This window comes from Tachyglossus aculeatus, chromosome 14, assembly GCF_015852505.1.
Source record: "Tachyglossus aculeatus isolate mTacAcu1 chromosome 14, mTacAcu1.pri, whole genome shotgun sequence".
Classification (NCBI taxonomy): domain Eukaryota; kingdom Metazoa; phylum Chordata; class Mammalia; order Monotremata; family Tachyglossidae; genus Tachyglossus; species Tachyglossus aculeatus.
In genome coordinates this window covers 55,941,448-55,963,426 of record NC_052079.1, presented here as the reverse complement: position 1 = coordinate 55,963,426, position 21,979 = coordinate 55,941,448, and the positions used below count along the sequence as shown (strand labels likewise).

The 21,979-nt window shown below is 44.7% G+C and overlaps 1 protein-coding gene and 1 non-coding gene across 2 annotated transcripts in view; both read left to right on the top strand.

Moving 5' to 3' along the window:
* The window catches only part of TAFA5 (TAFA chemokine like family member 5), a 202,530-nt gene that overhangs the window by 176,866 nt on the left and 3,685 nt on the right, over positions 1-21,979 (top strand). The gene's annotated exons all lie outside the window — the stretch shown is intronic.
* LOC119937319 lies at positions 19,166-19,303 on the top strand. Its single transcript, XR_005453997.1, has one exon. It is a non-coding gene; the product is annotated as a small nucleolar RNA SNORA7 (small nucleolar RNA).

The following is a 21,979-nucleotide window of genomic DNA, read 5'->3' as shown; positions in this document are numbered from 1 at the left end:
AGGGAGGTGTGCCATTTTATAGTTGGGCTTTGAAGGTGGGGAGACTGGTGGACAGTTGTATATGAAAGGGGAGGGAATTCCAAGCCAGGCTTTTTCTTTTTCGTTATATTTGCTAAGTGCTTACTCTAATAATAATAATAATAATAATAATGGCATTTATTAAGCACTTACTATGTGCAAAGCACTGTTCTAAGCGCTGGGGAGGTGAGAACTAGGCTAGACTGTGAGCCCCTTGTTGGGTAGGGACCGTCTCTATATGTTGCCAACTTGTACTTCCCAAGCACTTAGTACAGTGCTCTGCACACAGTAAGTGCTCAATAAATACGATTGAATGAATGAATGAATGAATACTGGGTGATCAGGTTGTCTCACGGGGGGCTCACAGTCTTAATCCCCATTTTACAGATGAGGTAACTGAGGCACAGTGAAATTAAGTGACTTGCCCGACATCACACAGCTGACAATTGGCAGAGCCGGGATTTGAACCCCTGACCTCTGACTCCAGAGCCCGTCCTCTTTCCACTGAGCCACTTAAGCAATGGGGTGGAAAAAGACAATCAACTTGGATAGAGTCCATATCCCACAGAGAGCTCATAGACTTAATCCGTGTTTTACAGATGAGGTAACTGAGGCACAGAGGAAGGGAAGCAGTTTGCCCAAGGTCACACAACAGACTAGTGGCAGAGTGGGGATTAGAACCCAGATCCTCCTTACTTCCAGGCCTGGGCTCTATCCATTAGGCCACACCGCTTCTGTATTTGATTCTCTGCCTCTGGTAAACCATGAGCAGCCTTGCTAGAAGGAATGTCTGGTCATCTTCCTCCAGAGAGAGAACGCTTCATTTCCCACAAGGTCTCTGGGCCCACAGGGACCAATGAGAGGCATGAGTTGTCACATACCAAGGACAGAACTTGCCAGCCAAGAGCTGAGAAGATACTAAATCCCAGAGATTTTCAGGGAGGAAAGTCCAACCCCATCTTGTATGGGGTTTCAAGACAAGTCCTCCCTCCTCCTTCGACTTTAAGCTCTGTGTGGGACAGACACTGTGTCTGATCTGATTATCTTGAACTTCAACTCCAGCGCATAGAACAGTGCTTGAACACAGTAAGTGCTTAACAAATTCCACGATCATCATTACTATTATTACTGCATGTCATCTGGGATGCTTCCCCCTCCCCTGTTAATCACTCCTTTTTGGGTTCCTTCTTTTCCGGGAAGGAATCTCAGGAACCTCAGAGCACTTCCACGGATCCTGGGAGCGAAGCTTTCGAAACCTCTGAGCTTTTACTGCTAAATTAGCTGGAGTGAAAAATTAGGGAGTCGCGAGCCACTAAGAGGGAATGCACAGTGGATAAAAGATGTAATTACTCTGACATCGAGCTTGGCGCTTAGCTAGTAAAATTTACTAAAGATCTAGCTTCACCGGGGGCTAGGACTCTCTAAATGGAGTTTACTTCTACCTGGTAGCACCCAGCCCTTTTCTCCATTAATATTTATGACACATCACTGGAATGCGAGGGGGTGATCTGCCTGATACCTGGAGATAAATGTAGGTAGTTGGAAAGGATTGAGACCAGGTGAAGACCATTTTCAGTATATTTTTTTACCATGCCCCAGCAAGCAATTAAGATGAATTGGGGAAGGGATATTGGTACGATCGTGCCATTGATTTAGGAAGAAAAATGGTCCTGATGCGCTGCTTAAGGGAGAGCATCTCATATCGAAAGGCATGGGGCAGGGAGAATATGACACATTAAGGGTGTTTAGTCATTTGAAAAATATCATAGCAGCAAGGAACTTGTTGATGCCTTTCGGCCTTCTCCAGCAGTTTAAGCCATCTTTGTTCTATGGTCGAGCCATTTAACAATAATAATAATAATAATTGTGGTATTTGTTAAGCGCTTACTATGTTCCAGGCACTGTACTAAGCTAATAGTACAGTGTATTATTAGTACGAATAGTACTTAGTACAAATAGTACTAAGCAAATATCCACCACTGTACTGAAGTGGATGCGAGCAAATTGGGCTAGACACATTCCCTGTCCCACATGGGGTTCACCGTCTGAATCCCCATTTTACAGATGGGGATCTGAGGCCCAGAGAAGTGAATTGACTTACCCAAAAACAAACAGCAGACAAGTGGCAGAGCCGGAATTAGAACCTGTGACCTTCTGACCCCAGGCCTGTGCTCTCTCCACTAGGCCATGCTTATTATTATATTATCATTAGTATTAGTATTATAATTAGTAGAATCGTCATAATGATTATAACACCAGAACCATTATTATTTCATTCATTCATTCAGTCATTCATTCATTCATATTTATTGAGCGCTTACTGTGTGCAGAGCACTGTACTAAGCGCTTGGGAAGTACAAGTCAGCAACATATAGAGACGGTCCCTACCCAACAACGGGCTCACAGTCAAGAAGGGGGAGACAGACAACAAAACAAAACATGTAGACAGGTGACAAAGCATGTAGACTGATCTCGGCTCTGCCACTTGTCTGCTGTGTGATCCTGGGTAAGTCACTTCCCTTCTCTGGGCCTCAGAGACCTCATTTTTATTGCCCACCAATGCCACTATTGGCTGAGTTTCTGACTCCTTCATTCACTTTCTTGACTATGAAGAGCCAATCTTCTAAATTCTCAAAGCTCTGGTAATTTGTAATATCATACACCAAAAGGACTCCTCTGTGCAGAGAACTATACTAAGCGCTTGGGAGAGTACAATTCAGCAGAGTTGGTAGACATGTTCCCTGCCCATAAGGAGCTTACAGCCTGGGCTCCGAAGATATGTTTGTCCAACATCTTGCCTCCTATTGTTTGCCCTCCTATATCCCAAACTTGAAGGCCAACATTATTATAGCATCAGTATTATTAGTAATAATAATAATAACGATAATGATGCTAGCATTTGTTAAGCACTTACTATGCATCAGGCACTGTTCTAAGCACCGGGGAAGATAAAAGTTAATCAGGTCAGACATAGTCCCTTTCCCACATGGGTCTCACAGTCTAAGGATGGGGGAAAAAGGATATTGAATCCTCATTTTACAGATGTGGAAACTGAGGCACAGATAAGGGAAGTGACTTGCCCAAGGTCACACAAAAGGCAAGTGGCATAGCATTAATAGTGAGGTGTAATAGAGAAAACAGTCTAAATGCAAGCCCCCCCCATCCCTCCCCAAAAGAATGAAGGTGTTGGTTGTGACCTCTCCCGACCTCACAATCGTGTAAGATTCCAGACTGCTCCACCTAAGCATTCTTGGACTCAGGGAAAGAAACCTCTAAGCTCTACTTGAAGACAGAAATTGCCTTAATGGATCTCTGTGCTATTTCATGTTGAAAAAAAAAATTAGATTTCTGAAATGGGGCCCAAAAACGCATCAGATGCAATTGAATGTGCCTTGACACGTACGTAAGGTGGCAGAAAAGAATCCCTGCCTGGCTCTGAAGCCCTGGATGTCCTATAAGTTTGAAATCCCGGCTTCAGATCCATCAGGGAAAGTTACTTTAGTTTGATAGTTTTTTTCCATGAATCCTGAGTTGATAAATAAGCACCGATAAACTTAGAGCAGATCGAGAGGCCCAAAGCCTGCCCTCTTCATGAAACTCCTTCTGCCCCCAAATCCATCACAATTCCACCCTCAATACCTTTTTCAAATGTCACCTCCTCCAGGAGGCAATCCCTGATCTATCCCTCCTGGTCTCAAACGTCTCAAATTTCTCAAATGTCACCTCCTTCAGGAAGCATTCCCTGATTTATCCTCTTCTGGTCAGGTGGCCTCATTAATCATCCTGGTGCTTAATGTAGATTCCCTTCCCACCACCGTTTTTTGTTAGTTCCATCTTCTTCATTTGGGCCTATGCCCTTTTTTGTTTTCCTCATTAATCATCCTGGTGCTTAATGTAGATTCCCTTCCCACCACCGTTTTTTATTAGTTCCATCTTCTTCATTTGGGCCTATGCTCTTTTTTGTTTTCCCATTACATGTTTGGGTATTTCTGTCCATTTGTGCCTCCTGCTAGACTGTGAGCTCCTTGAGGACACTTTTATTCCGTTATATGTCTCCCTGGAGTCTAGGATACAGTAGGGGCTCAACAGACGTTGCTCTTGACAATGAAACAGCATGGCCCAGTGGACGGAGCATGAGTCTCAGAGTCAGAAGGACATGGGTTCTAATCCTGCCTCCGCCACTTGTCTGCTGTGGGACCTCGGGCAAGTCACTTCACTTCTCTGGGCCTCGGTTCCCTCATCTGGGAAAATGGGAATTAAGACTGTGAGCCCCATGTGGGACCCAGACTGTGTCCAACCTGACTACCTTATAGTCAATCAGTGGATAGCGCATTGGACTTTTAGCGTGTGGAAGGCATTCAAAGGTTGTGGGTTCGAGTCCCACCAGAGTCAGGTTTCTATTTTTCAGTGCTTAGAACAGTGCTTTGTACATAGTAAGCGCTTAATAAATGGCATTATTATTATTATTATTATTATTATTGAACACTTACTGTGGGCAAAGCACTGAACTAATCTATCCCAGTGCTTAGGACAGTGCCTGGCCCCTAGTAAGTGCTCAACAAATAGCTTAAAAAAAAGGCAGTGATAGTGACAGTGACAGTGATCATGGGGATGATCCTGGTGATATTGATGATGACGACATTGGTACTGACGTTGGCAGCCATGACATCGATGGAAGTGCTTAGTACAGTGCTCTGCACACCATAAGTGCTCAATAAAGACGATTGCATGAGTGTGGGGGATGACAATGACAGCAATAATGGGGTTGACCATGAAGCGACGATGGTGTCGGTGCTGATTGATGATACAATTGATGATGATGATGGTCTGAAATGTGACGACAGAAATGTTAGCATTGGCAGTGACGGTGACAGTGACAGTCAGTGATGAAGGTGTTGATGAAGAGGGTAATAATAATAATAATAGTAATGATTTGTTAAGTAATTTGTTAAGCGCTTACTATGTGCAAAACACTGTTTAAGCGCTGGGGAGGTTACAAGGTGATCAGGTTGTCCCGGGGGGAGGGGCTCACAGTTTTAATCCCCATTTTACAGATGAGCAAACTGAGACACAGAGAAGTTAAGTGACTGACCCAAAGTCACAGAGCTGACAGTTGGCGGAGTCGGGATTTGAACCCATGACCTCTGACTCCAAAGCCCAGGCTCTTTCCACTAAGCCACGCGATGATAGTGCGGTTGAGGGTGGCGTTGATGGTGACAGTGTTGGTGAGGATGATGATGGCAATTAGGGTGTTGTCAGCGGCAGCAGTGATGGACTTGTTAGTGATGTTCACGGAAATGATGGGTCGGCATAAGTCAGTCCATCAGTGGTATTTATTGAGCGGTCGCCGTGAGTAGAGACCCGAACTAAGCATTTAGGATACTCTGCTAGGTGCAGACCAAATCCCCAAGAAATGTTTGGGGAGCACCACGCAACAAAATCTTGAACGGCAAGTCCGAGAAGTGGAAACAGGTTCATTCATTCAGTCGTATTTATTGAGCGCTTACTGTGTGCAGAACACTTCTGTTTCCACCATGGGAAACTGGAGAAATGAAGACAGCACCAGGGTTACCCAATGTCAAAGTTCAGCAGAGGGCAAAGTTTAGCTACACTTGGTGGAGAAGGGATCGCCCGCCAAACGTTCACCTTATCAATCACACACGGAAAACCTCGCCATTGGCAACATCGGACTTGGTTTCTAAAGACGCCCCGTGAGGGTGAAATTCACCGACAAGGAAGGGTCTGACGGAGGAGGGCTGGAAACGCGTCTATGTTTCACATGCGAAAATGTTGTCCCTGTTTGTGTTGAGCTAGGTACGTTCAATCTACACAGCTGTCGGTCTTGTCTCTCGGCAGTCATCGAGAGAAACTGCAGTAGTCAACCTGTGAAATGAAATTCATTTTACCACAAATTACATCTTGTCTTTCCTTCTTCTTTTGCCCGAATTGTCACGGTTTCAGAGAGTTCGATGGACCCCTAGAGAAAATCAGGGAGGAAAATTCCAATCTTGTATCTCCCCCAGGTTTAAGTACAACACTTGGCACATAGTAAGTGCTTAGCAAAGCCTGCGATTAATTCTTTTTATAAATAACTGGGATATTACAACAGAAGCACATGACAAATTCCCTACCCAGAAGGATTTTACACTGTAATGGGGAAAGCTATCATGAAAAGATTGACAAATAGGGTAATGGAATAAATACAGTGACTTTGCATCAGTCATCCAAGTCCTCCAGCTGATAAACTTGTTCCGGGCAGGGAATGTGTCTACCAGTTCTGTTGTATTGTACTCCCCCAAGTGCTTAGTACAGGGCTCTGCCCATGGTAAGTGCTCAATATATACCATATATATGTAGCTGTATACATAAATAAATTCATAACTGCTGAGATGTTGGGAGTCAGTCAGGGAAGGCTTGTAGGAAGAGGTGGGATTTCTCCCTTAGAGAACACATTCGCTCCCATAATTTCAACTACCATCTCTATGAAGATGATTCCCAATGCTTCTCTATGAAGAGAAGCAGCTTGACTCAGTGGAAAGAGCAAGGGCTTTGGAGTCAGAGGTCATGGGTTCAAATCCTGCCTCCGCCACTTATCAGCTGTGTGACTTTAGGCAAGTCACTTAACTTCTCTGTGCCTCAGTTACCTCATCTGTAAAATGGGGATGAAGACTGTGAGCCCCCCTTGGGACAACCTGGTCACCTTGTAACCTCCCCAGCACTTAGAACAGTGCCTTGCAGATAGTAAGCACTTAATAAATGCCATCATTATTATTATTATTCCCAAATCTTCACCTCCAGCCCTGATCTCTCTCCTCTGCAGTCTCGCATTTCCTCCTGCCTTCAGGACCAAATCCTGTCATTCAATCTTTACAATATTGTTAAAATCTGCCCTTTCCTCTCCATCCCAACTGCTACCACATTAATCCGAGCATTTATCTTTTGACTACTGTATCAGCCTCCTCGCTGACCTCCCTGCCTTCGGTCTCTCCTGACTCCAACCTACTCGTTTTACCTCAATTTTGACTATCTCTCTGCTTCTGACCTCTCACCCACGTCCTGCCTCTGTCCTGGAATGCCCTCCCTCATCATTTCCAACAGAAGATCACTCTTCCCATCTTCCAATCCTTATTAAAAGCATGTCTCCTCAGAGAGGCCTTCCCCGACTGCACCCTCCTTTCTTCTTCTCCCACTCCCTTCTGGGTCCCGTTTGTACTTGGATTTGCACCTTTATTCCCCAATCCCTCAGTAAATATCCATAATTTATTCATTTCTATTCACATCCGTATCTCCCTCTAGATTGTCAGCTCATTATGGGCAGCGAACGTGTCTGTTATAGAGTTATTACAATATAATGAGAGCTTCGTACAGTGCTTTGCACCCAGTAAACGTTCAATAAATACGATGGATTTATTTTATGGGGGCCTTGTAGGTGGGGAGAGCTGAGTTGCCTCTGAACAGTGAGAAAAATGCTTTTCATGACTGCAGATGTTAGCGGATTTATGCTGGGCAAATTGAATATGTTAATGCTATTCCAAAAATATTCTAATCAGTGTTTATGCCGACAGAGTTTATTTATGTTTGTGTTTCAAGATGTTCTACAGCGCGGGATAAGAATCTACCAAATCGGAAGAAACCCGCTAGATTGAAATTCATTTTTCAAATCAGCTATTAAGCGATACATCTTAATGCTATACTTGATTATCTTTAGCGACTAAGAGCATTCAGGAAGATGTTTTTCTATTATCAGAACTGCTCACCCTGAGCTTTCGTGATTCTCCCTGCAATAAGGAAAACCTGTCTACCGTAGCTGAAAAGTGTAAATGTGACCGTGTTTACAAATAATTCTAGGTAAATCGAAATGGGGGTTTTTGAGAAGCGAATGGGCGACAAATGGTGTTCTTTTAACTGAAATGGAAAAGAAATCTTGAAATGCAAAAGTGATCAATCCCAAAGGGATATAGCCAAGACAGGCAGTTTTGTGTATCAGTCAGCTGTCTCTACTAACTCCGCTGTCCAAGTGCTTGGAGCAGTGCTCTTCCCACAGTCGACTGTAAACTCCTCAAATTCTAGTATTCAAAATTCTAGTATTCGGAATTCCAGGCAGAGGGAGATCCCGGAGCCGGGGGAGAGCGGCTTTGGGAAAGGCTGGATCTGGGAGGCAAAATTTCCATCTGCTCTTCATATCTGCATCGAACAGATTGTTGCTTTTCTTTTGGTGCTGATAACAAACACCCCCGACACGTAAACAACGACAGTCAGACAGACACTGACCACGAGGAAGTCAGTGCAGGAGAGTTGTCCCACAGATAGACTTGTTGCCGAAGCGTTCTTTTTCCGGAAAAAATTCACGCAAGCAGGATCTCTATAAGCAAAAGGCTCAAAAGAGCATCTGAGCAACGTAAACTTGGAATCAAACCATTTCTCCATCCAACTCCCTCCCTCTCAACTAAGCTTGTGGACAGGGAATGTGTCTTCCAACCCTATGTTCTATGATAATAATAATAATAATAATAATAATAATAATAATAATAATAATAATGGTATTTGTTAAGCACTTACTATGTGCCAAGCATTGTTCTAAGCTCTGGGGGTGGGGTACAAGGTAATCAAGTTGTCCCACCTGGGGCTCACAGTCTTAATCCCCATTTTACTGATGAGGTAACTGAGACACAGAGAAGTTAAGTGACTTGCCTAAAGTCACACAGTTGACAAGTGGCAGAGCCAGGATTAGAACCCATGACTTCTGACTCCCAAGCCTGTGCTCTTTCCACTGAGCAATGCTGCTTTTCTAGCCAGGTTGCTTCTCTACTCTCCCAAACTCTCCCAAATGCTTAGTCTGGTGCTCTGCACACAGACTGAAAACTATTAGCTCATTGTGGGCAGGGAGTGTGTCTGTTATATTGTTATGTTGTACTGTCCCAATGTTTAATACAGTGCTGCACATACAGTAAGTGTTTAATAAATGTGACTGATGGATTGATTAATGGAAAATGACTCGCTCTGGTTGTGTGTCTTGTTTGGAGACTAACACATTAGCCAACGCCAACCGAAAGCAACAGGACCGAAACCACAGGCAGAAAGAAGCATCACGGCCCACGTGGGACAATCTGGAGGAAAGAACCCGGGCTGGGAGTCAAGGGACCTGGGTTCTTATCCCGGCTCTGCCATTTGCCTGCTGCTGTGGCCTTGGACAAGTCACTTCCCTTCGCTGGGCCTCAGTGTCCTCATATGGAAAATTGGCATCCAATAGCCATTTTCCCTCCTTCTTAGATTGTGAGCTCCCTGTAGGAAGGGAAATGTGTTTGGTCATATGATTTTCAGTCTGCCCCAGAGCTTAGCACGATGTTTGATGCACAGGACATCACGGACACCCCAATTTTTATCTGTGCGCTTTGACCCCAGACATCAGACCCCGCTCAGAGTTAGAGGAGTAGAATGTTGGATCCATCTCTAGCACACAATCACTCGCCTGTCAGCGGGAATGCTCATCGCCCTGTACGGATGAGAGGGTGATCACATGCAGATGGTTTCACAGGTTCATCTGCCTGGTGTATTTCTGAGGTGTTTGTTGAGTGCTTACTATGTCCTTAGAGCTGGAGGAGACGCGAGATGATCAGGTCAGACATAGCTGGAGGAGAAGTGAGACAAACACGGCCAAAATCGCTGATCTGTCTATTGGCAACCAAAATTTAGAGGGTGGGACCTCATCTCTGATATGGAGTCTCTGGTGAAGGCATGGCTCTCGAGATGTCTTCCTATCTTCCTACTCTGTAACACAGCTAATGGTCGGTATTTACTTAGGAGTGCTATTTTCTCGCTGCTCCTCTGTTCTTTTTTCTAAAATTGCGGAAGGAATCCTCTGCATCTAAACATCTCAGATTCACTATTATTACTGAAACAGAGACACAGTGAGACCCAGTGGAAAGAGCGTGGCTCTGGGAGTCAGGGAACCTGGGTTGTGATTCCTGGCCATATAATAATAATAATAATAATAATAATAATAATAATAATAATAATAATGGCATTTATTAAGTGCTTACTATATGTAAAGCACTGTGTTCTAAGCGCTGGGGGAAAATACAAGGTTATCAGGTTGTCCCATTTGGGGCTCACAGTCGTCATCCCCATTTTACAGATGTGGTAACTGAGACTCCGAGAAGTTAAGTGACTTGCCCAAGGTAACACAGCAGACATGTGGCAGAGCCAGGATTCGAACCCATGACCTCTGGCTCCAAAGCCTGTGCTCTTTCCACTGAACCACGCTGCTTCCCCATTTGCCTGCTATGTGACCTTGGGCAAGTCACTGTAGTCCTATGGGCCTCAGTTTCCTCATCTGTTAAATAGGGATTCAGTACCTGTCCCCCCTCCCCCTTGGACTGTGACCCCCATGTGGGACGGGGACTATGTCTCACCTTATTGTCTTGTAGCCACCCCAGCATTTAAGTCAGCACTTGGTACATAAGAAGAGCTTTAACAAATACCACTGACGGTGGGCATTAATATAAATAGTCATGAAACCAACTACTTCCAAGAAGACAGTTAATCAGTCAATCAGTTGTATTTGTTGAGCATTTACTCTGTGTAGAGCAATTCAATTCAATCGTATTGATCGAGCGCTTACTGTGTGCAAAGCACTTGGGAGAGTACAGAATAACAACATACACATTGTCCCCCCAGTGAACTCACAATCTAGAGGGGGAGACAGATATTAATATAAATAAATAGGTAAATAAATAAATATGTTACAGATATATACATAGAAAGATACATATGCCCTGTGGGGGTGGGAGGGAGGATGAAGGAAGGAGCAAGCAAGAACGGCACAGAAGGGAGTGGGAGAAGACAAGACAAGGGCATATTCAGGGAAGGCTTCTTAGAGGAGATGTGCTTCAGTACAGTTTTGAAGTAGAGCACTGTACTAAGCGCTTGGGAGAGTACAGTACCACCATATAAGAGACACATTCCCTGTCCACAGTGAACATACTATCTAGAGGGGTGTATAATAAGCACCTAACAGGTACCTTTAGAAAAGAAAAGAGTTTACAAACTCTATTGTATTGTACTCTCCCAAGTGCTTAGTACAATCCTCTGCACATACTGAGTCACTGATTGATTGAGAGTACAATAGGTATTAAACATGATCCTTGTTCTTAAGGACGTTACAATCCAGTGTATACAGGGCACTGTACTGACCACTTGGTAAAGTCCAGTAGAGTTAGTAGACATGATCTCAGCACACAAAGAGCTAACAATCTAGTGGGGAAGCAGATACTAGAATAAATAACATACAGAAAGAAGAAGTTGCTAAATATGCGAGTTAGTTTGTTGATATTAATGACATGAATAATAATAACTGTGGTATTTGTTACACGCTTACTCTGTTCCAGGCACTGTACTAAGCTCTGGGTAGACAGACGTGTAAATCGAGTTGGACACAATCCCTGTCTCAAATCAGACTCGCAGTCTTATTCCCATTTTACAGATGAGGTAACTGAGGCCCAGAAAAGAGAAGTGACTTGCCCCAGGTCACATAGCAGGCAAGCGGTGGAGCTGGGATTAGAACCCATGACCTTCTGGCTCCCCTATGCCATGCTGCTTCTCTGAATGAAGTGCTAACTTGATGCTATGTTTGGTGGGGGATACAATCCCTGCCCCACACCAGGCTCGATGTTGGTCTATTCCCCATTTTTCAGAAAAGGAACATAAGACACAGAGAGGGTGACTTGTCCAAGGTCACCCGGTAGGAGAGTGGTAGAACTGAGACTAGAATCTCTGTGTGTAGTGCAGGTGTTTGTGCGTACTTAGTTTAGTTGTTGGGGTTCTCTTCTTGACTCCACCTGTCTTCCCTTTGGCTGTTTTGAATACAAGACTTTGGACCCCAAAATCCTGCAGAAATCAGCGGGGCAAACAAGTCTTCAGTGCTCTTTTCAGGCGTCTTTATGTTTGTCTCTGCATGGGAAAAACACATGGCAATGTGGAAAAACAGCCACCCGAACGGCGAGAATCCAGCGGACCTGCATCCAAGAGTAGGGGTAGGCGTTTGGGAGGCCAAGTGACGGGTGGGAGAGTTTCAGGGTGGAGGGAAAAAAGTGGATGCTGGGATCAGAGCGAAGGAAAAGGGCTGGCCCACGTCCACCATGCAGTCGCCAAAGCACAAAAATGTCGCGACGAGAGTTTACCAACTCGCTCCGGATGTTATGCCAACGAGTCTCGTGGAGCTTGGCTTAGAAAGAGTTCAGACAACCAGGTACCAGATGCTGCGGGGTTGGTGGGAAGGAAGAGGTTGGGAATATTCCTTCCAGGCAGGGAAATCCGCTCAATTTCCCGGAATAATCATTTTCCAGATTTTCCGGCAGAAGGACTCGAAACACAAGCTGTGAGGCGGTCTCATGTTCACCGCCAGCTTCTGGGGTCGGTGCATCTTTGAGGGAAGGGCTGACTCACTGACAGAAACGTCACCGAAAAGGAGATGTGAAGGGGAGGGGAAACTTGCCTTTCTTCCTGGAAATGAGACAGCCTTTAAGAAATCGAAGGGAAAAAATTTGCCGTTCACCAAATTGCTACCATTCTGCGAGCATCTACGATAAAGTCTTCGTGCATTTAAGCCTGTGGCTGGCTTATTTTCTTTTTCTCCTTTTTCACAAGGACTTGGAGTAACAGCAATAGTTGTAGTCATGTTGGTAGTAGTAAGGGCAGTAGTACTAGTTGTAGCTAGTAGTAGAAGAAGAAATAGTAATTATAAGAGTGGTGGTTAAGTAGTAAGCAGGGATTATCTCTTCTGCTGAATTGTAATAATAATAATAATGATGATGATGGTATTTGTTAAGCACTTACTTTGTGCCAAGCACTGTTCTAGGCGTTGGGGGAGATACAAGATTATAAGATTGTCCCAGGTGGGGCTCAAAGTATTAATCCCCATTTTATAGGTGAGATAACTGAGACACAGAGAAGTTAAGTGATTTGCCCAAAGTCACACCTATGACAAGTGGCAGAGCCGGGATTAGAACCCACGGCTGACAAGTGGCAGAGCCGGAATTAGAACCCACGGCCTCTGACTCCCAATAATGATGATAATAATGATGGCATTGATTAAGCACTTACTTTGTGCAAAGCACTGTTCTAAGCACTGGGGAGGTTAGAAGGTGATCAAGTTGTCCCACGGGAGCTCACAGTCTTCATCCTCATTTTACAGATGAGGTCACTGAGGCACAGAGAAGTCAAGTGACTTGCCCAAAATCACACAGCTGACAATTGGCGGAGCCGGAATTTGAACCCATGACCAATGACTCCAAAGGCCAGTATCTTTCCACTGAGCCACGCTGCTTCTATGCATTCAGTAGCGCTGTGTGCTCTGCACAAAGTAAGCACTCAATAAATACAATTATTGAATGAATGCATGAATAATAGTAGTGATAAGAGGAGGAGGAGTAATAATAATAATACTAGTGGTAGTAGTGGTAGTAGTAATGGTAATGGGGTGATAGTAGAAAAATGATAGTAATAATAATAGCGTGGCTTAGTGGAAAGAGCACGGGCTTGAGAGTCAGAGGACGTGGGTTCTAATCCCGGCTCCACTGCTTGTCTGCTGTGCGACCTTGGGCAAGCCACTTAACATCTCTGTGCCTCAGTTACCTCATCTGTAAAATGGGGATTAAAACTGTGAGCCCCCCATGGGACAACCAGATTACCATGTGTCCACCCCAGTGCTTGGAATGGTGCTTGGCAAATAGTAAGTGCTTAAAAAATGCCATAATTATTAATATTAATGTTGTGGTTAGGGGTAGCGATAATAGTAATGGTAATGGTGGTAGTTTAGAGTAGTAGAATGATAGGAATAATAATAGTAGTGATCATGGTAATGACAATGGGGTGGTAGTAAAAAAGTGATAGTAATAATAATAGTCATAGTTAGTGAGCCCACTCTTTTAGACTGTGAGCCCACTGTTGGGTAGGGACTGTCTCTATATGTTGCCAACTTGTACTTCCCAAGCGCTTAGTACAGTGCTCTGCACACAGTAAGCGCTCAATAAATACGATTGATGATAGCAGCAGTGGTAGTAATAATGGTAATAGTGGTAGTTTGAAGTAGTGTGGCTCAGGAAACAGCGTGGCTCAGTGGAAAGTGCACGGGCTTTGGAGTCAGAGGTCATGGGTTCAAATCCCAGCTCCACCAATTGTCAGCTGTGTGACTTTGGGCAACTCACTTAACTTCTCTGTACCTCAGTTACCTCATCTGTAAAATGGGGATTAAGACTGTGAGCCCCCCGTGGGACAACCTGATCACCTTGTAACCTTCCCAGTGCTTAGAACAGTGCTTTGCACATAGTAAGTGCTTAATAAATGCCTTCATTATTATTATTATTATTAAGTAGTAGAAGTAATAGTAATAATAGTAGTGGTGGTTAGTAGTTGTAGTAACAATACTGCTAGTGGTAGTAGTAGTAGTAATAATGGATGGGCAACCACTGGAGTTTTTTGAGGAGTAGGGAGATATGTTCTAAATGTTTCTGTAGAAAAATGATCCAGACGATGGAGTGAAATATGGACTGGATGGGAAGAGACAGGAGGCAGAGAGGTCGGCAAGGTGGCTGATGCAGTAATCAAGGTGAGGTAGGATAACTGCTTGGATTAACACGGTAGCAGTTTGGATAGACAGGAAAGGGCAGATTTTAGCAATGTTGTGGAGGTTGAATTGACAGGATTTGGTGAATTTAATATGTGGCTTGAACAAAATGGATGGTTACAGGCTTGTGAGACAAAGAGGAGGATGGTGGGTTGTCTTCAGCACCTCTAGACTTTAAGCTCATTGTGGGCTGGGATGGTGTCTGTTTATTGTTGTATTGTACTCTCCCGAACGCTTAGTACAAGGCTCTGAACACAGTAAGTACTCAATACATATGATTGAATGAGTGAATAATAATGATGGCATGTATTAAGCTTTTACTATGTGCAAAGCACTGTTCTAAGCACTGGGGAGGTTAAAGGAGATCAGGTTGTCCCACGGGGGGCTCACAGTCTTCATCCCCATTTTACAGATGAGGGAACTGAGGCACAGAGAAGTTAAGTGACTCGCCCAAAGCTGACAATTGGCAGAGTCGGGATTTGAACCCATGACCCCTGACTCCAAAGCCCATGCTCTTTCCACTGAGCCATGCTGCTTCTCTAGTGAATGAGTGAATGAATGCAGTGATGGGCTATCAAGGGGAGGACAGGGTTTGGGAGGGAATATGAGGAGTTGCTTTGCACATCTGAAGTTTGAGAAATTGGTGGGACATCCAAGTTAGAGATGTCCTGAAGGCAGGAGGAAATATAAGACACCAGAGAAGGAGAGAGATCAAGGCTGGAGAGGGAGATTTGGAAAACATCTGCAGAGAGACAGTAGTCGAAGCCATGGAAATGATTGAGTTCTTCAAGGGAGTGGGTGTAGATGGAGAAAAGAAGGGGATGCAGGACTGGGTTTTGAGGGACTTCCAAAGTTAGGTGGTGGGAGGCAGAGGAGGGGTCCACAAAAGAGACTTGGCCATATTGCAATTAATTAAATGAAGGTATTTATTGAGGGCTTACAGTGAGCAGAGTGCTCTGTTAAGTCCTTAGGAAAATACAGTCCAGTTGGTAGGCCCAGTTCCTACTATAAAGGAGTGTATAGTCTACTGTGTGAGCCCTGTACCAAGCACTTGGGAGAGTACAGTCGAGTTGCTGCACATGATCACAGTCCACAATCTAGACCACAAAACCCATTTTGAAAGGATTGAGGGCCTTTCCTTAATGGGTTTCCCTTGGGATGCAACTCTCCCCGTCTCTGCCTAGCTCACCTTTAAAGCTTTTGAAATATATGTGTTGGATTTGGTTTTTTCACCCTGAGGCAATAGGCAGAGGAGAACTTTCCTGTTCAGGCAGAGAACACATTTATCACATTGGCTTTGTTCCCAGAACAGGGCCCACTCAGAGATGGGTTACCCCGGATGTTTATTCTCAAGGAAGAGGGTGGTTATGTCTCAGTCTTTAATCTTTAGGGATTCTTCATCAAGGTCAAGGAGATGGAGCACTGTACTGAGGGCATGAGAGAGTCCAATATAGTCCATATTTACAGTCTGCCCTCAAGGAGCTTACACTGTAGCAGATGAACATTCTCCCATATGCCTACTTTCTGATTTGCTTGTGTCCAACCCAGCGCTTAGTACAGTCAATCAATCAATCAATCAATCAATCAATCGTATTTATTGAGCGCTTACTATGTGCAGAGCACTGTACTAAGCGCTTGGGAAGTACAAATTGGCATCACATAGAGACAGTCCCTACCCGATAGTGGGCTCACAGTCTAAAAGGGGGAGACAGAGAACAGAACCAAACATACCAACAAAATGAAATAAGTAGGATAGAAATGTACAAGTAAAATAAATAAATAAATAAATAAACAGAGTAATAAATATGTACAACCATATATACATATATACAGGTGCTGTGGGGAGGGGAAGGCGGTAAGGCGGGGGGATGGAGAGGGGGACGAGGGGGAGAGGAAAGAAGGGGCTCAATCTGGGAAGGCCTCCTGGAGGAGGTGAGCTCGCAGCAGGGCCTTGAAGGGAGGAAGAGAGCTAGCTTGGCGGATGGGCAGAGGGAGGGCATTCCAGGCCCGGGGGATGACGTGGGCCGGGGGTCGATGGCGGGACAGGCGAGAGCGAGGTACAGTGAGGAGATTAGTGGTGGCATATAGTCCTTGGCATATAGTAAGTGATTAACAACTATTGTAATTGTCATTTATTATGATTGATTATTACTTTCCTGTTGTGTCACTGGTGAGCCCCTGAAACACTGGAATGTATATCTCTTCCTGATCTGTTTGATTTCTATTTGTAATAATAATAATAAATGTGGTATTTGGTATGCACCTACTGTGTGCCAGGCACTGTACTAACCGCTGGGGTGGATACAAACCAATCGGGTTGGACACAGTCCCTGTCCAGCATGGGACTCACAGTCTTAATATCTTTATCTCTGTATCTGTGATACCCTGGTCTGACTACCTTACTTCTTTTATATTTGGACTCTCATTCCGCCCGCCTCTCCCACTGGACTGTGAGCCTCTTGAAGGTCAGGTCCGGGGGGTTTCCTTCGGATTTGTATTCCCGTCAAGCCATTTCTGCTGGACTCCCTCTCCCAGTTTTCAATCAGCCACCTGTCCATCCCTCCCGGAGACCCAACAGTGCCCATCTTGGTCTCAACAGGTTGGGCCTCAGCCTAAGACTTAGGAGCGCTTTAAGCTTTCCACTTCCTCTCCACCCCTGCTCCTACTCCTTTTCCTAGCAGGGGAGTGTAGGGTAACCACAGAGGAACACATATGTCATGTGCATTACTCGGGGGTGGGTGATATCCTACGTGTCCTTTTGCGGTAGTACAGCGAGTGCACCCCAAGACATTGGTGATGAGGGGGACACTTGGGACTCTCCCCCTCAATCTGGAACAATTGTGTTCATCCCACAGCCCTCCCCGCCCAGTCCCTGTAAACATGGGTACCGCTTCCGAGCCGTGAAATTTGGCCACAGAAGTAAGGAGGCTAGGCCTCAGAGGACAGAAATCCCAGATCTGAAGGCATCCATTTTGGGGGGTTTTTTGAGGGGGGAGGTTTGGTATTTGTAAAGTTCCTCCATCATGATCATACATTTCCAGGGACTGTAATTTGGAGCATAAAAGAGGTGTCCATTGTTTTGTTGTTTTTCTTTATTTCCTCTCCAAAGAGATCCTACCAATCCCTTTTTTTTAATGGTATTTGTTAAGCCCTTACTATGTGCCAGGCACTCTACTAAGCGCTGGGTAGATACAAGGTAATACGATTGGACGCAGTCCCTGTCCCACGTGGGGTTCACTGGCTTACTCCCCACTTTTGCAGATGGGGTAACTGAGGCCCAGAGAAGTGAAGTGACTTGCTCAAAGTCACACAGCAGTCAAGCGGCGGAGCCGGGATTAGAACGCAGGTCCTTCCGACTCCCGGGGCCCAGGATCTGTCCACTAGGGCATGCTGCTACTCTGACCGGTCGAGGGCCAGACCGGCAGGAAGAGGGGGACCGTCCATTTTAGAACACCGTCCAGTGTAGTAAGGGGTGACTGGTCATTCTCGGGGGGTTGGGAGAGGCCGGAGGTCTCCCTCCCAGGCTCCATCCACTCCCAGGCCATGGGGACTAACGCGCCTGGTGGCTGAGCAGACTGTATCTTCCGCCTGCATTTTTTTTTGTGCCAAACCGAGTCAGAAATAAAGGCAGTTACAGCTGAAATAACACATCTCAGGATTCAGGCTGCAGTTCAAGTTAAACATGTTTCTGGATTGAAATAGCACCTCTGGCTTCATCGTCAAAGCCAACGGGGGAGTTTGCATGTGGCATTTTGTAGGCCAGGGGGGCTGGTGTAATGATCTTGTCTTCCCTGCACCCCCCCAGTCTCTCACCCTCCTCCTCCTCCTTCTCCTCCTCCTCCTCCTCCTCCTCCTCCTCCTCCAGAATAATAATAATAATAATAATAATAATAATAATAATAATAGTAGTAGTAGTAGTATTTTTTAAGCACTTACTGTGTGCCAGGCACTATATTAAACACTGGGGTAGATACAAGCTAGTTAGGTTGGACACAGTCCCTGACCCAAATAGGGCTCACAGTCTTAATATCCATTTTACAGATGAGGGAACTAAGGCCCAGAGATGTGAAGTGACCCATTGTTGGGTAGAGATTGTCTCTATTTGTTGCCAAATTGTACTTTCCAAGTGCTTAGTATAGTGCTCTGCACACAGTAAGCACTCAATAAACATGATTGAATGAATTAAATGAATGAGTGACTTGTCCAAGGTCACCCAGCAGAAAGGTGGCAGAGCCAGGATGAGATCCCAGGTATTTTTGACCTCCAGAACTGTGTATTACCCATTAAGATATACTGTTTCTTTTCTGGAACGAAGGAGACTTTTGGGGCCCCCTCTTGCTTTAAGCCACAATTCCTTTCATTCATTCATTCATTCAATTCCTCCCAGTTACCTTTGCTTCCCAGGCCTATGCGGCCTCCCTCCATGCTTCCCTTGTCTATAAATTAATTGGCTGTTAGTAGAGGGGTAATAGAGCAATAGTAATAGAAGTAGTAGTAGAAATAGTAGTAGCTGTGGTAGTAATCCCCCTCTCAGGGTCACCCCTGGAGAGTTTCCAGTCCTCTACCAGTCTCGACTATGGGAGAGAGAGTCGAGCAGAGGCTTACCCTTTCCATTCCTAGCTTGGGCAGTGGCTAGTGAGTGGAAGGCAATCTGCTACAAGCCAAAACTTCCCAAATTTGAGGGAGGAGATTTGGGGTTACTGTGCAGAAGGTGGCAATGGTAAACCGCTTCTGGATTTTGACCAAGAAAACTCTATGGATCCACTGCCAGAAAGATTGCAAATGGAGAGCGGGGCGTTCTGGGAGAGATTTGTCCGTGGTATTGCTATGAGTCAGAAATGACTCGACGCCATAAGACGAGATGAGTGGTAGTAATAGTTTTAGTTACGGTAACAGTAGTGGTAGTAATACTAGTACTTATAGTATGGCTAGTGATAGTAGCGAAGCGGCTTGGCCCAGTGGAAAGAGCACAGGCTTGGGAGTCAGAGGTCATGAGTTCTAATCCCTGCTCTGCCACTTGTCAGCTATTTGACTTTGGGCAAGTCATTTAACTTCTCTGTACCTCATTCATTCATTCATTCAATTGTATTTATTGAGCACTTACTGTGTGCAGAGCACTGTACTAAGCGGTTGGGAAGTACAAATCGGCAACATATAGAGACGGTCCCTACCCAACAACAGGCTTACAGTCTAGAAGGGGGAGACAGACGACAAAACAAGTAGACAGGTGTCAATACCATCAGAATAAGTAAGATTATAGCTATATACACATCATTAATAAAATAGTATAATAAGCACTTGGTACAGTACTCTGCACACAGTAAACACTTAATACATTTGAACTGAATACGTGCTATATGGCACTCAGAGAAGCAGCGTGACTTGGTGGCAAAGAGCTCGGGTCACTTTTAGCTTCTCTGGGCTTCAGTTACCTCATCTGTAAAATGGGGATTAAGACTGTGAGCCTAACGTGGGACAACCTGATTACCTCGTATCTCCCCCAGCACTTAGAACAGTGCTTGGCCCATAATAAGCGCTTAACAAGTACCATCATTATTATTAGTAGTAGTAGTAGTAGTAGTGGTAGTAATGATAGTAGTGGAAGTAGTAATAATAGTTGTAATAGTAGTAGTAGTGGTAGTAATAGTAGTAATAGTACTGCTAGTGGTAATAATAATAATTGTAGTATTTGTTAAGCACTTACTATGTGCCAGGTACTGTACTAAGCACTGGGATGGACACAAGGAAATCAGATTGGGCACAGTCCCTGTCCCACGTGGGGTTCACAGTCTCATTCCCCATTTAACAGAAGAGGTAACTGAGGCCCAGAGAAGTGTAGTGACTTGCCCAAGGTCACACAGCAGACAAGTGGCAGAGCCAGGATTAGAATTCATGACCTTCTGACTCCTGGGCCTGGGCTCTATCCACTATGCCATGGCAGTGTTAGTAGTTCTAATAGTAGTTATAGACATAGTAGTGGTATTAATGGCTGTAGTCATGTAATGGTAGTGGTAGTAGTAGGAGTAGTAATAGCAGTAGTGATAATTGTTGTGACAGTATTAGTGATAGAAATTGTAGTAGCAGCAGTGGAAATAATAGCTTTAGTTATGGTACCAATAGTAGTAGTAGGACTAGTGAAAGTTGTAATAATAATAGCAATAATAATAGCAGCAGTAATAGTAGTTGTATTACAAATAGTAGTTTTATTACAAACAGTAGTAGTAGTAATAGTGATTCCCTCTCGAGGTCGCACCTGGAGAGTTTCCAGTACTCTACCAGTCTTGACTTTGTGAGGGAGAGTCAAGCAGAGGCCTACACATTCCTAGCTTGGGCAGTGGCTAGCGAGTGGAAGGCAGTCAAACCTCACCCGTGTTGGGCAGCAGTGGCACCGGAGAGAGTCGAGGGCAGAGATTTGAGTTTACTATGTGGAAGGAGGCAACGTGAACCACTTCCGGATTTTTACCCAGAAAACTCTGTGGATCTGCTACCAGAACGATTGCCGATGGAGGTGGGGCGTTCTGGGAGAGATGTCTCCATGGTGTCGCTATGGGTCGGAGACGACTCGGAGGCATAAGACAAGACAAGTAATAGTAGTAGTAGTGGTGGTGGTGATAGTTTCAGTAATAGGAGCAGTAGTGGTAGCTTATTATGTGCCAGCTGTGATATTTGTTAAGGACTTAGGAGGTACCAAGCTCTGTGGTAAATACAGGATAATCAGGTTGGACACAGTCCCTATCCCATATGGGACTCACAGTGAAGGTGGGAGGGAGAATATGGATTGAATCCCCACTTATTGCTGAATTGTACTTTCCAAGTGCTTAACACAGTGCTCTGCACACAGTAAGTGCTCAATAAATGCGATTGATTGATTGATTGATTGATTAAATACGATTGAATAAATGAATGAATGGATTTTATATATGAGGAAACTGAAGCACAGAGAAGTGAAGCCTCTTGCCCAAGATCACACAGCCAGGCTAGTGGTAACGTCAGAATTAGAACCCTGGTCTTCTGTCTCCCAGGCTGGTGCTCTATCCACTAGAGGTTGTATAGCATGGCACAGCTTGAGTAAATGCTCCTTGAGGGCAAGAATCCCGTCTTTCAGCTCCATCATATTGTACTCTCCCAAGCGCCAAGTTCAGTGCTCTTCACACAGTAAGCACTCAATAAATACCCTTGATACAGCCCCCATTTTACCTCATGATCCTTTCAAGGATGAATCTGTCTTTCAAACAAAACAGTCTCTTAATTACAATGTGAAATGGAAAACAGCTGAAAGAGCAGATTTGGCATCAAGTCAATTCTCCAGACCTTCCGTGAGAATGGATTTCCATTTCC